Genomic DNA, 16062 nt, shown 5'->3' with positions numbered 1-16062 from the left:
AAAAATTAATTGAAGAAGAGTTACAGAAACTTGTGAATTCAAAGAAGACATGACCCAAATGTTTATGGACTTATTATCATACAAAATGACCAATGTGTTCGATGCAAGTTCAATTCCCGGTACCAAAAACAAAAAACAAAAATGACCAATGTGGATTTGGGGGAAATAAAAAATTGGAAGAGCTGACAAAAACATTTCAAAATATGAATAACAAATTTACCAAAGATACAGAATTCAGAAAAAGGTATTAGACAAAAATACTGTATATAATAAATTGTATAGAATTCATGAATTATAAAAAAGATCAATGTGAAAACAGGATTTCTGAAATCAAGGAGAAATGATAAATTATAACAAATTACTCAGAGAAGCCTTAAAAATGATAAGAGAACAAGAAAAATTCATCCAAGAGCTACTAGATGACACTAAGAGAACCAACCTAAAGCTAATTGGAATTAGAGACAAACTAGAAGATAATACACATGAAATTATTAAAAATTATTTAAAAATTTGTTTACAGAAATCACAATAGAAAACTTCTCAGGTATGAGGAAAGAGTTCCATATACAGATAAATGAGGCTTACAGAACACCAACCAATTCTGATGAAAATAAGAAACTCCCCAAGACCCATTGTAATTAAAATTCTAAATGCCCAACAAAAACCCAAAATTTTAAAAGCTGTCAGGGAAAAGCAAAAAAATCACATATAAAGGCATACACATTAGAATTACCAAACATTGTTCAAAATACCTGGGGAAATAATGGCATTCCATGAAAATGAACAATGCAAGAAATTTGTTAACATCAAAATAGCACTCCAGAAAATACTCAAGAATATCCTAAACAGAAACAATGAAGCCAACAGTCAAAAAGCCAGGTAGGAATGAATGCCTTAAGCAAAGCAAATAGATCAACAACAATAGCAAAGAAAAACAAAAGAGTCATGAACAGAAAAATAGCACAATGATAGGAATTAATCAACACCTTTTGGTAATAATTTTCAATGTTAATGTCCTCACCTCCCCAGTGAAAAGACAGATTGGAAGACTGGATCAGAAAACATAATTCAACAGTCTGTTGCATTCAAGAAATTCATCTAACCCAAAAAGATGTTCACAGAATAAAAATCGAAGGATGGAAAACAATATTTCACGCACCAGGACTCTAACAATAATCAGCGGTATTTTACTCTCACACAATGGAAACTTCAAGCTAAAACTGACCAGAAAAGACAAAGAAGGTCACTATATATTAGTTACAGAATAATCCAACAAGCAGACATAACACTTGTAAATATATATGCACCAAATACTAGAGCATGTGTCTTCATACAACAAATACTTCTAGACATAAAAGATCAAATAAACACTACCACAATCATAGTGGGTAATAGCAATACACAGTTTTTGTAAAGAGATAACTAAACAAAAAATAAAGAATTACTAGAACTGAACCACATTCTTTAACATATGAACGTAATAGATATTGGCAGAATATTCTACTGTTCTGCAAAAGAGTACAAATTCTTCTCTGCAGCACATGGAACTTTCTCCAAAATAGACTACATACTAGTACACAAAGCCTGCTTAAATAAATGTAAAATAATTGAAATCACCTCATGTTTACTATCAGATCATTGTGCAATGAAACTAGAAATCAACCACAGAGAAAACACAGGAAATTGAGAGACACCTGAAAACTGATTAACACAATCTTGAATATCCAATGAAGCACAGAAGATAACAAGGAAGAAATTAGTAACTTCAAGAATCAAACAACAATGCCAGTACAATATACTAGAACTTATAGGCACAATAAAAGTGATCCTAAGAGGGAAGCTTATTGCAATCACCGCTCATATTTGAAAAACACAGTAAGCTCAAATGATAATCTAATGAGGAATCTCAAAATACTCAGACAACAACAACAATCTAAGCTCCAAACAAATTTAAGGAGGGGAATAATGAAGATCAAAGCAGAAATTAATGGAATTGAGACTAAAAAGACAATACAGAGAATCAACAAATTGAGCAGCTAGTTCATTGAAAGAAAAAAAAATAGATAGACCTTTAGCCAAACTTATCAAAAGAAAGAGAGAAAAGACTCACATCAATGCAATCAGAAATGAAGAAGGTACAATCACAATGGACACCATTGAAATTCAAGATACTCACTACTAACCTGTTTCCCAAAAGTAAGACCTACCCAGAAAACAAATTCCAGCATGATTTTAGAAGAGACATCCTCTGAAAATGAGCCTCATTGCTAAAACTTGTTTTCCAGGTAGGTCTTATTTTCAGGGAGATATGGTATGAAAAATTATATTCCAAAAAATTGGAAAATCTTGAGGAAATGGGCAGATTCCTAGAGTCACAAGAATTACCAGAACTAAGCCAAGAAGACACAAAATTTTGAGCAATAGAATAACAACCAATGAAATTGAGGAAATAATAAAAATCTTACCAACTAAAAGAAGCCCAGGACCTGATGGATTCACTGTTGAATTCTACAAAACCTTTAAGGACATGATATCATCAATGCTCCTCAAACTCTTCAATGAACCTGAAAGGAAAGGATTGCTTCTAAACTCCTTTTTGGAAGTTACCATTACTCTGATCCCAAAACCAGACAGAGACAAAACTAAAAAGCAAAACTATCGGCTGATGTCCTTAATAAACATAGATACAAAAATCCTCAAGAAGACGTTGGGAAACAGAATGCAACATATCATCAAAAGGATCATACATCATGACCAACTAGGCTTCATCCCGTGGTGGCAAGGATGGTTCAATATACACAAATTGTTAAGTGTAATACACCACATACACAGAAGCAAGGACAAAAACCACATGATTATCTCCATAGATTCAGAAAAAGCTTTTGACAAATTCCAACATCCATTTGTCATTAAAAACCCTGAAGAAAATAGGTGTAAAAGGACATTGGCTGAATCTGATATAAGCCATTTAGGACAAACAAATGGCCAAAATCATATGAAATGGAGAACAACTGAAAACTTTCCCTTTATAATCAGGAACAAGACAAGAATACCCGCGATCACCAATTCATAGTACATAGTACCCAAAACATTAGTCACAGCAATCAGGTAAATGAAAGAAATAAAAAGGATATGTATAGCAAAAGAAGAAATCAAATTATCATTTTTTCTAGATGAGATGATACTGTACATAAAAGACACAAAGAATTCCATGAAAAGAAGAACTAACATCCAACTTCAGCAATGTTTCATGATACAAAATCAACACACAAAAATGAAAAGCATTGATGTATACCAATAATTAACTCATTAAGAAAAAATTAGGAAAACAATATCATTCACAATAGGATTAAGAAAAATTAAATACACAGCAGTTAACCTAACCAAGGAAGCGTAAGACCTGGACAATGAAAACCATGGGTCTCTAAAAGAGGAGATTGAAGAGGACACCAGAAAATGGAAAGACATTCCCTCTTCTTTGATAGATAAAACCAACATTGTCAAAAGGGCCATACTCCCAAAAGTGATATATAACTCAGTGCAATCCCAATCAAAATACCCACAGCATTCTTCACAGAACTAGAAAAAAATCCTTAAATTTATAAGGAACCAGTAGAGACCCAGAATAGTAAAAGCATTCCTGGGCAACAAAAACAAAGCAGAAGGCACCACAATACCTGCCTTCAAATTACACTAAAAAGCAACAGTGATAAAAACAGCATGGTATCAGCACAAAAATAGACATGTAGATCAATGGAACTGAATAAAGGAAGAAGAAATATCCCCAGACACATTCAGCTACTTAATCTTTGACAGAGGAGCCAAAAACATATTGGAGGAAGGAAATCAGCTATCTATATGCAGAAGATGGAAGATGGACCCATGTTTTATATCATGTACTAAACTAAAAATTAAAATGGATCAAAGTTCTAAATATTAAAACAGAAAGAGAGACAGGCAGGTCTGTGCACCCCCTACCGAGGTCCTGAGTCACGTGGAAGATGCCAAATCACCCCACTGCAGAAAACCAGGTCTGCCCAAGCCCTACCAAGGTCCCAAGATGCACAGAAGATGCCTAATCACCCCGCTGCAGACAGGCAGCCACCTGGTTCCACACTACAAAGACGCAGAGGACACCAGACCACCAGACCAAGGTACTGAGGCCTGCTGCTCCCGGCCCAGAAGTAGGGGCTTCTGAGCCACCGTCCCACTGCTCCTGGTCCAGAGGAAGGGGCTCCCCAGTCAACATTCCTCCCACTGCTCCCAGCCCAGAGGAAAGGGCTTTTGGGCCACCTTCTGTCCCACTGCTCCTGGCCCAGAGGAAGGGGCTTCCAGGCCACCATCCCTCCCAGTGCTCCCAGCCAAGAGAGAGAGGCTTCTGAGCCACCATCCCACTGCTCCTGGTCCAGAGGAAGGGGCTTCCTGGCCACCATCCCTCATGCTGCTCCCAGCCCACAGGAAAGGGCTTTTGAGTCACCATCCCTACCGCTGCTCCCGGCCCCGTCCCACCTCTCAGCTCAGAGGAGGTAATCCATGCAGGTGCTAACAGCCCCCTGCCCCAGTCAAAATGAGAAAACATGTAAATAAGTCTCAAAAGCAGACTTCCAGATCACCTACAGCAACCCCAAAGGGAAATGAGATGGAACACTCTGATACTCAACCACCTGGACCCAGTGAACTGGCAACAAAAGGGGATCTGGAAAAAATGAAATCACAAATAATTTCTCAGATAACAGGAGAAATTGTGCCCCTAGTGCAAGACATGATTAATAAATCTAGAGAGGAGCTCAGGAACATGATGGAATCCCAACATAAGAAACAAATGGAATCCATAAAACAGATGCAAATACATTTCCAGGACATGAAAAACTCCATTGAAAGTCTACACAGCAGAATGAGCCAATACAAGGACAGAATTTCAGATATAGAAGATAAGATTGCAATTAGTCACCAGGAAAAGAAAAATTGCTTCAAAATTATAAGGGAACATGAGAAATCAATCCAGCAGCTGCTAGATGATGCAAAGAAGAATAACATAACACTGATTGGGCTCAATGAAGAAACAGGAGAGAGTGGAGATGACATAAAAAATCTCTTCACAGAAATAATGGCAGAAAACTTCCCAAGCAGGGGAAAAGAGCTTGACATACAGATAAGTGAGGCACATAGGACTCCAAATAGCCTTGATCAAAAAAAATCTACACATAGGCATATAATTGTTAACATTCCAGAAACACAAAAGAAGAACAAAGTTCTCCAAGCAGTCAGAGAAAAGAAACAAATCACATACAAAGGAAAGCCCATCAGAATCACAGCAGACTTCTCAACACAAACCATCAAGGCAAGAAGAGCTTGGAGGGACATATTCCAAGCCCTAAAAGAAAACAGCCTCCAACCCAGATTGATGCACCCTGCAAAACTATCATTCAAAATGGATGGAGAAATAAGATACTTTCATGACAAAGAGCACCTTAGGAACTTCGTGAATACCAAACCAGCACTCCAAAGAATTTTACACAATATCCTAGGAACAGACATTGAAGATCACAACCCCAGGAAGCACAGCAGAATGAATCCATCTTGCATGACAAGAAATTAAATGTAAAGGGGGAGAACCCAACAAAAAGAAAAAGTCATGGCAATGACAAGTCAATACATTTCAGTTATAACTATCAACGTTAATGGTCTCAATTCACCAATCAAAAGAAAGAGACTGGTAGAATGGGTCAAGAAGCAAAATCCAACAATATGCTGCATACAAGAAACACACTTAATTCAGAAGGAAACTCATAGACTGAAAGTTAAAGGCTGGAAAACAATACTCCATGTGACAGGAACCCGAAAAAAAGCAGGAGGAGCTATCCTCTTGGCAGATCAAGTAGATTTCAAACCAACACTGATTAAGAGAGATGAAGAAGGACACTACATTGTTGTAAAGGGAAGAATCCAAGAGGAAGAGATGACAATCATAAATATCTATGCACCAAACACTAGTGCACCCAACTATATAAAACAAATACAAACGGACATGAAAAGTCATATATGCACTAATACACTTGTAGTGGGGGACCTCAACACCCCACTATCACAAATAGATCAACTAGACAAAAAATAAGTAATGAACTACTAGAACTCAATTGAACTCTTGAACAAATGAACTTAACAGATGTTTACAGAGTCTTCCACCCCACAAAATCAGAATACACATTCTTCTCAGCTGCACATAGGTCATTCTCCAAAATAGACCACATACTCACACATAGAACATGTTTAAGTAAGTGCAAAGGAATTGAAGTTATCCCCTGTATATTATCAGACCATAGTGGGATGAAATTGGAGATCCATAGCAAAAGAAACTCAAAAAATTTCATAAACACGTGGAAATTGAACACCACACTTCTGAATAACCAATGGGTCACAGAGGAAATTAAAAAAGAAATCAGACAGTTCCTTCAATTAAATGACAATGGCAATACAACATATCAGAATCTATGGGACACAATGAAAGCAGTCTTACGAGGGAAATTCATAGCAGTGAATACGCATAATAGGAAAACAGAAGGAATGAAAAGGGTGAAATGACAACAGACCCAGCAGAAATCCAGAGGATCATCAATACCTACTTCCAGAACCTATACGCCAATAAGATGGACAACACAGAAGAAATGGACAGATTTCTAAATACATATGAATCACCAAAGTTGAACGAAGAAGACTTAAAAATTCTGAACAACCCAATATCAACCAATGAAATTGAAAATGTAATTAAAACCTTATCAACTAAGAAAAGCCTGGGCCCTGATGGTTTTGCTGCTGAATTCTACAAAACATTTAGAGAGGAACTGCTGCCACTACTCTTTAAACTCCTCAATGAAATTGAAAGGGAAGCAATACTCCCGAATTCATTCCTGGAAGCAAGCATCACCTTGATCCCCAAAGCAGAGAAAGACCCAACTGAAAAAGAGAACTATAGGCCAATCTCACTAATGAACATAGATGCAAAAATCCTTAATAAGATACTGGCAAACAGAATGCAGAAGATCATCAAGAAGATCATACACCCTGATCAAGTGGGATTCATCCAAGGGATGCAGGGATGGTTCAATATACACAAATCAATCAATGTAATTCACTATATCAATAGAGCCAAGGACAAAAACCATATGAATATCTCCATAGACGCAGAAAAAGCATTTGACAAAATCCAACATGCATTTATGATAAAAACCCTACAAAAAATTGGAATAGATGGTCTCTACCTCAAACTGATAAAAGCCATCTATGAAAAACCAACAGCCAATATCATACTAAATGGTCAAAACCAAAATTCTTCACACTAAAATCAGGAAAAGACAAGGATGTCCACTATCACCACTCTTGTTCAATATAGTTCTGGAAACATTAGCCACAGCAATTACACAAGAGAAAGAAAGAAAAGGAATAAAGATAGGAAATGAAGAAATCAAATTGTCATTATTTGCAGATGACATGATACTCTATATAGAAGACCCCAAGAACTCCACCAAAAGTCTTCTAGACTTAATAACCAAATTCAGTCAAGTAGCTGGTTACAAGGTCAACACCCCAAAATCAATACCTCTCCTCTACACCAATGACAGACTCACTGAGAGAGAAATAGGGCAAATAATTCCTTTCACAATAGCATCCAAAAAGCTGAAATACCTAGGAATCAACCTAACGAAAGAAATCAAAGACCTCTTCTCTGAAAACTATGGCACTCTGAAAAGAGAGATTGAAGATGATATCAGAAAATGGACAGACATCCCCTGCTCCTGGGTAGGAAGGATTAATATAGTGAAAATGGCCATACTTCCAAAACTGCTGTATAGATTTCAAGCAATTCCAATTGAGATCCCAGCAGCATACTTCATAGACCTTGAGAAAACAATCCAAAAATTCATTTGGAGCAAGAAGAGACCCAGAATAACAAAAGCAATTCTCAGTAACAGAGACATGGCAGGGGGTATCACAATCCCCAACCTGCAACTATGCTACAAAGCTACTGTGATAAAAACAGCATGGTACTGGCAAAGAAACAGACTTGAGGACCAGTAGAACAGATTAGAAGATGCAGAAACAACGCCAGACACACTCAGCCATCTCATCTTCGATAAAGGAGCCAAACACCTTCACTGGAGGAAAGATAGCCTCTTTAATAAATGATGCTGGAAAATTTGGGCTTCCACTTGTCAAAGATTAAAACTAGACCTGTATCTCTCACCATGCACTAAACTAAAATCAAAATGGATTGAAGATCTAAATATTAAAGTAGAAGCTCTGAACCAGTTGGAACAGAGGTTAGGTAGAGCCCTTGAAGACATCGGTGTAGGAAAAGATTTGATGAACAAAACCTCAGTTGCCTGTGAACTAGCACAAACAATCAACAAGTGGGATCTCTTTTTATTAAAAGGCTTCTGCACAGCAAGAGAAACCACCAGCAGTGGGAAGAGACAACCCACAATGTGGGAAAAAACCTTCACCTGCTCTTCCTCAGACAAAGGTCTACTATCTTGAATCTATAAAGAACTTAAAAAGATCAGACCTCCCAAATTTAAAGACCCAATCCAAAAATGGGTATCTGAAATGAACAGACATTTCTCAGACAAAGAAGTAGAAAGAGTAAATAAATACATGAAAAAATGTTCAACATCACTGGTCATTCGAGAGATGCAAATGAAAACAATGCTGAGATTCCACTTCACTCCAGAAAGAATGGCTGCTATTATGAAATCAAACAATAACAAATGCTGGTGGGGCTGTGGCGAAAGAGGAACCCTGCTCCACTGCTGGTGGGAGTGTAGACTGATGCAACCACTGTGGAAATCACTATGGAGATACCTCAAAGAACCAGGACTGGTAGTCCCATTTGACCCCACTATTCCACTGCTGGGGATCTTCCCCAAAGAATTAAAAGAATCATACCACAGTGATATATGTGCACCCATGTTCATAGCAGCACAGTTTGTCATAGCTAAAACTTGGAAACAACCCAAATGCCCATCAACTGGAGACTGGATAAAGAAAATGTGGTTTTTTTATAAAATGGAGTACTACTCAGCCATAAAAAATGAGAAATTAGAGACATTTATAGCTAAGTGGATGCACATTGAGGCAATACTCTTAAGTGAAATAAATAGAACACACATGAATAAATTCCAAATAGTTTCTCTGGTGTGAGAAACTGAAAGTGTAAATAAGGACTAAATATATAATTGGTAATGTGAAATAGGAAGAAAAGGGGCAAAGGGGAAGGAAGTGGGAGGGCTAGAGGAAAAGATAGAAGGGAATGGGATTAATATGAGAAAATAGAAAAATAGAAACAAAATCTTTGTAAATAGGGAGGCATGGAGGGGTTGAAGGGAGGGTTGGGCAAGGGTGAAAAATAAGAACCAAGAGAGACTATGTAAAGGTGCAAATTTCCAATGATGAATGTTATTATATTGTATACCTAAAATGTATCAATGCTTAGAATGTATAATCAAAAATGTAAAATAGGAAGAAAAGGTCCAAAGGGGTAGGGGTAGTGGGAGGGGCAGGGGAAAGGAAAGAAGGGAAAGGAAAAATGCTGTGAAATGGAAAAAATGGAAATAAAGTCTTTGTAAATAGGGAAGGGTGGAGGGGGTGAAGGGAGGGCTAGGAATGGGGAAAAAATAAGAACCAAGATGCATTATGTACAGGTACAATTCCCAATGAGAAATGTAATTGTGTTGTATACCTACAATGTACCAATGAAAGAATTTAATTTAAAAAATTAAAAAATACAAAAACAGAAACAATAAACCTACTGAAGGTAAAATGGGTAAAACTCTTGAAGTCATAGGTGTAGGCAAGAACTTTCTGAACAGAACTACAACTGCATAACAAATAATAACAAGAATCAACAAATGGAATTATATCAAATTAAAAACTTCCCCACAGCAAAGGAAACAACCAACAGCGTGAAGAGACAACCAACAGAACTGTAAAAAGATTTTTGCCAAGTATTCCTCAGAGAGAGGACTAATAATATCTAGAATATATAAAGAACTTTAAAGAATTAGACCACCAAAAATAAAAGACCCAATCAAAAAATGTACAAGTGAAATGAATAGACAATTCTCAGTAGAAGTACAAATGGCTAATAAACATGTGAAAAAACGTTCAACATCTCTAGTCCATAGAGAAATACAAATTAAAATAACAGTGGTGCAACGACTGTGGAAATCAGTATGGAAATACCTCAAAAAATAGGATTATTGGTCCCATTTGACCCAGCTATTCCCCTGCTGGGGATCTTCCCAAAAGAATTAAAAGAATCATACCACAGTGATATATGTGCACCCATGTTCATAGCAGCACAGTTTGTAATAGCTAAAGCTTGGAACCAGCCCAAGTGCCCACCAACTGGAGATTGGATAAAGAAAATGTGTGGTTTTTTTTTTAAATAAAATGAAGTACTTCTCAGCCATAAAGAATGAGAAACATTTTTTTAAATTAATTTTATTGGTACATTTTAGGTATACAGTTCATTTACATTTATCATTAAGTGTTTGTACCTGTACATGATATATCTTGGTTCTTATTTTTTTCGCCATTACTTATGCGCCCTTCACCCCCTCCGCCCTTACCTATTTACATAGATTTCATTTCCATTTTTTTTTCTTTTCTCATAGATTTTCCTTTCCCTCTTTTCCTTTCCCCTACCCCTCCCTTCACTCCTTCGTCTTTGGACCTTTTTTCCTATTTCAAATTATCAATTATTAATTTTAGTCATTTTAACCCTTGTTTACACTATCAGTTTCTCACACTAGGGAAACTATTCGGTATTTACACATGTGTGTCCTATTTATTTCACTTAAGAGTATGGCCTCAATATGCATCCATTTAGCTATAAATGACTCTAGTTTTTCATTCTTTATGGGTGAGTAGTACTGCATTTTATAAAAAAACACATTTTCTTTATCCAGTATCCAGTTGATGGGCACTTGGGCTGCTTCCAAGCTTTAGCTATTACAAACTGTGCCGCTATGAATGTGGGTGCACATATATCACTGTGGTATGATTCTTTTAATTCTTTTGGGAAGATACCCAGCAGGGGAATACCTGGGTCAAATGGGACCTCTAGTCCTGGTTCTTTGAGGTATCTACATACTGATTTTCACAGTGGTTGCACCAGTCTGCACTCCCACCAACAATGGAGAAGGGTTCCTTTCTCCCCACAACCCTGCCAGCATTTGTTATTGGTTGATTTCTTGATAGCAGCCATTCTTTCTTGGGTGAGGTGGAATCTCAGGGTTGTTTTCATCTGTATCTCTTGAATGACCAGTGATGTTGAACATTGTCTCATATATTTGTTTGCTGCTTTTACTTCTTTGTCTGAGAAATGTCTGTTCATTTCAGATGCCCATTTTTGAATTGGGTCTTTGAATTTGGGGGGTCTGATTTTTTTCTATTCTTTATATATTCTAGATAGTAGTCCTTTGTCTAAGGTACAGCTCCTAAAATTTTTTTCCCATATTGTAGGTTGTCTGTTAGCTCTGTTGGTAGTTTCTTTTGCAGTGAAGAAGCTTTTTAATAAGATGAGATCCCAGTTGTTGATTCTTTCTGCTAGTTCCCGTCCTGCTGAGGTTTTGTTCATAAAGTCTTTTCCTATGCCAATGTCATCAAGAGTTCTACCTAACTTATCTTCCAGCAAGTTTAGTGTTTCTGTCTTAATATTTATATCTTTAATCCACTTTGATCTTAGTTTAGTGCATGGTGATAGGTATGGGTCTAGTTTTAATCTTTTGCACGTTGAAATCCAGTTTTTCCAACACCATTTATTAAATAGGCTATCTTTCCTCCAATGACGGTGGTTGGCTCCTTTGTCAAAGATGAGGTGGCTGAGCATGTCTGGAGTTGTTTCTGGATCTTCTTATCTATTCCACTGATCCTCAGGTCTGTTCCTTTGCCAGTACCATGCTGATTTTATCACAGTAGCTTTGTAGTATACTTTCAAGTTGGGGATTGTGATACCCCCAGCCATGTCTCTGTTGCTTAGAATTGCTTTAGCTATTCTAGGTCTCTTATGGTTCCAAATGAATTTTTGGATTGTTTTCTCTAGTTCTGTGAAGTATATTGTTGGAATTTCAATTGGCATTTCATTGAATCTATATAGTAGTTTTAGAAGTGTGGCCATGTTCACTATATTGGTTCTTCCTACCCAGGAGCAAGGGATGTCTTTCCATTTTCTTGTATCCTCTTCGATCTCTTTTTTCATAGTGCTGTAGTTTTCAGCGTAGAGGTCTTTTGCTTTGAGTCTTAGATATTTCATTTTTTTGGATGCTATCGTAAATGGAATTGTTTCCCTAATTTCTCTCTCAGTGAGTCTGTTATTTGTGTACAAGAAAGCTATTGTTTTTTGAGTGTTGACCTTGTATCCAGCTACTCTACTGGGTCTGTCAATTAAGTCTAGAAGTCTTCTGGTGGAGTTTTTTGGGTCTTCTATGTAAAGTATCATATCATCAGCAAATAATGACAGTTTAACTTCTTCTTTTTCTATCTTTATTCCTCTTATTTCTTTCTCTTTTCTAATTGCTATGGCTAATGTTTCCAGAACTCTATTGAACAGGAGTGGTGATAGTGGGCATCCTTGTCTTGTTCCTGATTTTAGTGTAAAAGTTTTCAGTTTTTGACCATTTAGTATGATGTTGGCTGTTGGTTTTTCATAGATAGCCTTAATCAGGTTGAGATAAAGACCTTGTATTCCAATTTTCTGTAGGGTTTTTATCATGAATGGGTGCTGGATTTTGTCGAATGCTTTTTCTGCAACTATTGAGATGATCATATGGTTTTTGTTCTTGACTCTGTTAATATGGTGTATTACGTTTATTGATTTACGAATGTTGAACCTTCCTTGCATCCCTGGGATAAATCTGACTTGGTCAGGATGTATGATCTTCTTGATGACACTCTGCATTCTGTTTTCCAGTGTCTTCTTGAGGATTTTTGCATCTATGATCACTAGGGAAATTGGCCCGTAGTTCTCTTTTTGGGTTGGGTCTTTCCCTGGTTTTGGAATCAAAGTAACACTTGCTTCCAGGAATGAATTTGGAAGCCTTGCTTCCCTTTCAATTTCCTTGATGAGTTTAAAGAGTAATGGCATTACTTCTTCTTTAAATGTCTTGTAGAATTCAGCAGTGAAGCCATCCGGACCTGGGCTTTTCTCTGTTGGTAACTATTTTATTACATTTTCAATTTCACTCATTGTAATTGGGGTGTTTAGAATTTCTATATCTTCTTCATTTAACTTTGGCAATTCGTATGTATCTAAGAATCTGCCCATTTCTTCTGTGTTTTCCATTTTATTGGAGTAGAGGTTCTCGAATTAGGTATAATGATCCTCTGGATTTCTGTTGGATCTGTTGTGACTTCACCTTTTTCATTCTTAATTGCAAGTATTTGTGCCTTTTCTTTCCTTTTTTGATAAGGTTGGCTAAAGGTTTATCGATTTTATTTATTCTTTCAAAAAACCAACTCTTTGATTCATTGATTTTTTGTATTGTTCTCTTAGTCTCCATTGCATTGATTTCTGCCCTGATCTTTATAATTTCCTCTCTTGTACGAGCTTTGGGGTTGCCCTGCTCTTCTTTTTCTAGGAACTTGAGGTTCTGCATTAGGTTATTTATCTCAGTTTTCTCTGTTTTCCTAATATGGGCATTCACTGCTATGAATTTCCCATGTAGAACTGCTTTCACTGTGTCCCATAGATTCCTGTATGTTGTACTGGCATTTTCATTTACTTGTAGAAACTGTTGAATTTCTTCTTTAATTACTTCTGTGACCCATTGGTTTTTCAAGAGGGTGTTATTCGCTTTCCATGTGTTTGTTGAGATTTTGCGGTTTCTTACGTTATTGATCCCCAATTTTGTTGCACTATGTTCTGATAATATACAGGGGGTAACTTCAATTCTTTTACATTTACTTAGACATGTCCTATGAGCTAGCATGTGGTCTGTTCTGGAGAAGGACACATGTGCAGCTGAAAAGAATGTGTATTCTGATTTTGTGGGGTGGAACACTCTGTAAACATCTATTAAGTCCATTTGTTCAATAGCTTGGTTCAGTTCTAGAATTTCATTGTTAACTTTTTGTCTAGATGATCTGTCTTTTTGTGATAGTGGGGCATTGAGGTCCCCCACTACAATTGTGTTAGTGTTTATTTGGTTTTTCATGCCTATTAATATTTGTTTTGTATAGTTGGGGGCATTTGTTTTTGGTTCATATATATTTAGGAGTGTCATCTCTTCCTCTTGGATTGTTCCCTTCACAAGGATGTAGTGACCATCTTTGTCTCTCTTAATTAGTTTTGGTTTGAAATCTATTTGGTCTGCAAATAAGATTGCTACCCCTGCTTTCTTCTGGGTTCCTGTGGTGTGGAGAACTGTTTTCTATCCTTTTACTTTCAGTCTGTGAATTTCTTTTTGAGTCAGGTGTGTTTCTTGTATACAGCATATTGCTGGGTTTTGCTTCTTAATCCATTCTGTCAGTCCATTTCTTTTGATTGGTGAATTGAGGCCATTAACATTGAGGGTTATAATTGATAGATATTGATTTATCCTTGTCATGCTGTTTTACTTTTGTTGGCTCTTTTATTTCCTATTTTTCCTCCTTTCCCTTTAGTGTCTTACCTTGCCTGGTGGCTTCCCTGTGTTGGGCCTCATGGAGTTGTGGCCTTCATTGTTTTTTTCTAGGATATTGTTTAGAATTGCTTGTAGTACTGGCTTGGTGTTCATGAAATTTCTCAGGTGTTCTTTGTCGTGGAAGTATGTAATTTCCCCATTGATTTTGAAAGATAATTTTGCAGGATACAACAGTCTAGGTTGGAAGTTATCTTCTTTTAGGGCTTGAAATACTTCACTCCAGGCTCTCCTTGATTTGAGGGTTTGTGTTGAGAAGTTTGCTGTGGTTCTGATGGGCTTTCCTTTGTAGGAGATTTGTTTGTTTTCTCTAACTGCTTGTAGGATTTTGTTTTTCTGTTGGATTTCTGGAATCTTGACTATTATATGTCTAGATATAGATTTTTTTGATCATGGCTAGTTGGAGTTCCATATGCCTCACTTATCTGTATGTCCAATTCTCTACCTCTGTCTGGGAAGTTTTCCACTATTACTTCTGTGAACAGGTTTTTATGTCAACTGTTCTTTCTCCTGTTTTTTCCTGGACTCCTATCAGTCTTATGTTATTCTTCTTTGCATTGTCTAGCAGTTGTTGGATTGATTTCTTGTGGTCCCTTACTATTTTTAAGAAATCTCTATTTTCATGGTCTCTAACCGCGATTCAGTCTTCTATATCTGATATTCTATCTTCAGATTCCCTTAATTGGCTGTGGATACTTTCAATGGAGTTTTTGATCTCCTGAATATCTGTTTGAATCTGTTTCATGGATTCCATTTCTTTCTTATGTTGGGCGATCATAGTTTCCATTTCTTTCTTATGCTGGGTATTCATGGCTTCCAGCATGTTTCTGAGCTCATCTATTTTTTTTATCTGTTTCTGTTCTAGATCCTCTAATCATGTCTTTCACTCTGCTCACCATCTCTGTAGATATCTGGGAGATTATTTCTGCTTTGAATTTTTCTAGAGCCTCAAGAATGAGAAACATTTATAGCTAAATGGATGCACATTGAGGCCATAATCTTAAGTGAAATAAATAGGACACATATGTATAAATACCAAATAGTTTCTCTGGTGTGAGAAACTGAAAGTGTAAATAAGAATCAAAATGTACAATAGATAATGTGAAATAGTAAGAAAAGGTCCAAAGGGGAAGGGGAAGGGAGAGGGGTAGAGGAAAGGAAAGAAGGGAAAGGAATAAATATGAGGAAAGGAAAAAATGAAAACAAAGTCTTTGTAAATGGGAGGGGTTGAATGGAGGGCAGAGGAATGGGGAAAAAATAAGAATCAAGCTATATTATGTAAAGGTACAAATTCCCAATAATGAATACCACCATATTGTATACCTAAAATGTACCAATAAAATTAATGAAAAAAATCAGTAAAATTTCTTCTTCTTACACCAGA

This window comes from Heterocephalus glaber, unplaced genomic scaffold (assembly GCF_053883595.1).
Source record: "Heterocephalus glaber isolate CG9 unplaced genomic scaffold, H.glaber_assembly_v1.0 deba00001729, whole genome shotgun sequence".
NCBI classification, from domain to species: Eukaryota; Metazoa; Chordata; class Mammalia; order Rodentia; family Bathyergidae; genus Heterocephalus; species Heterocephalus glaber.
Note: the sequence above shows the minus strand (reverse complement) of the source record.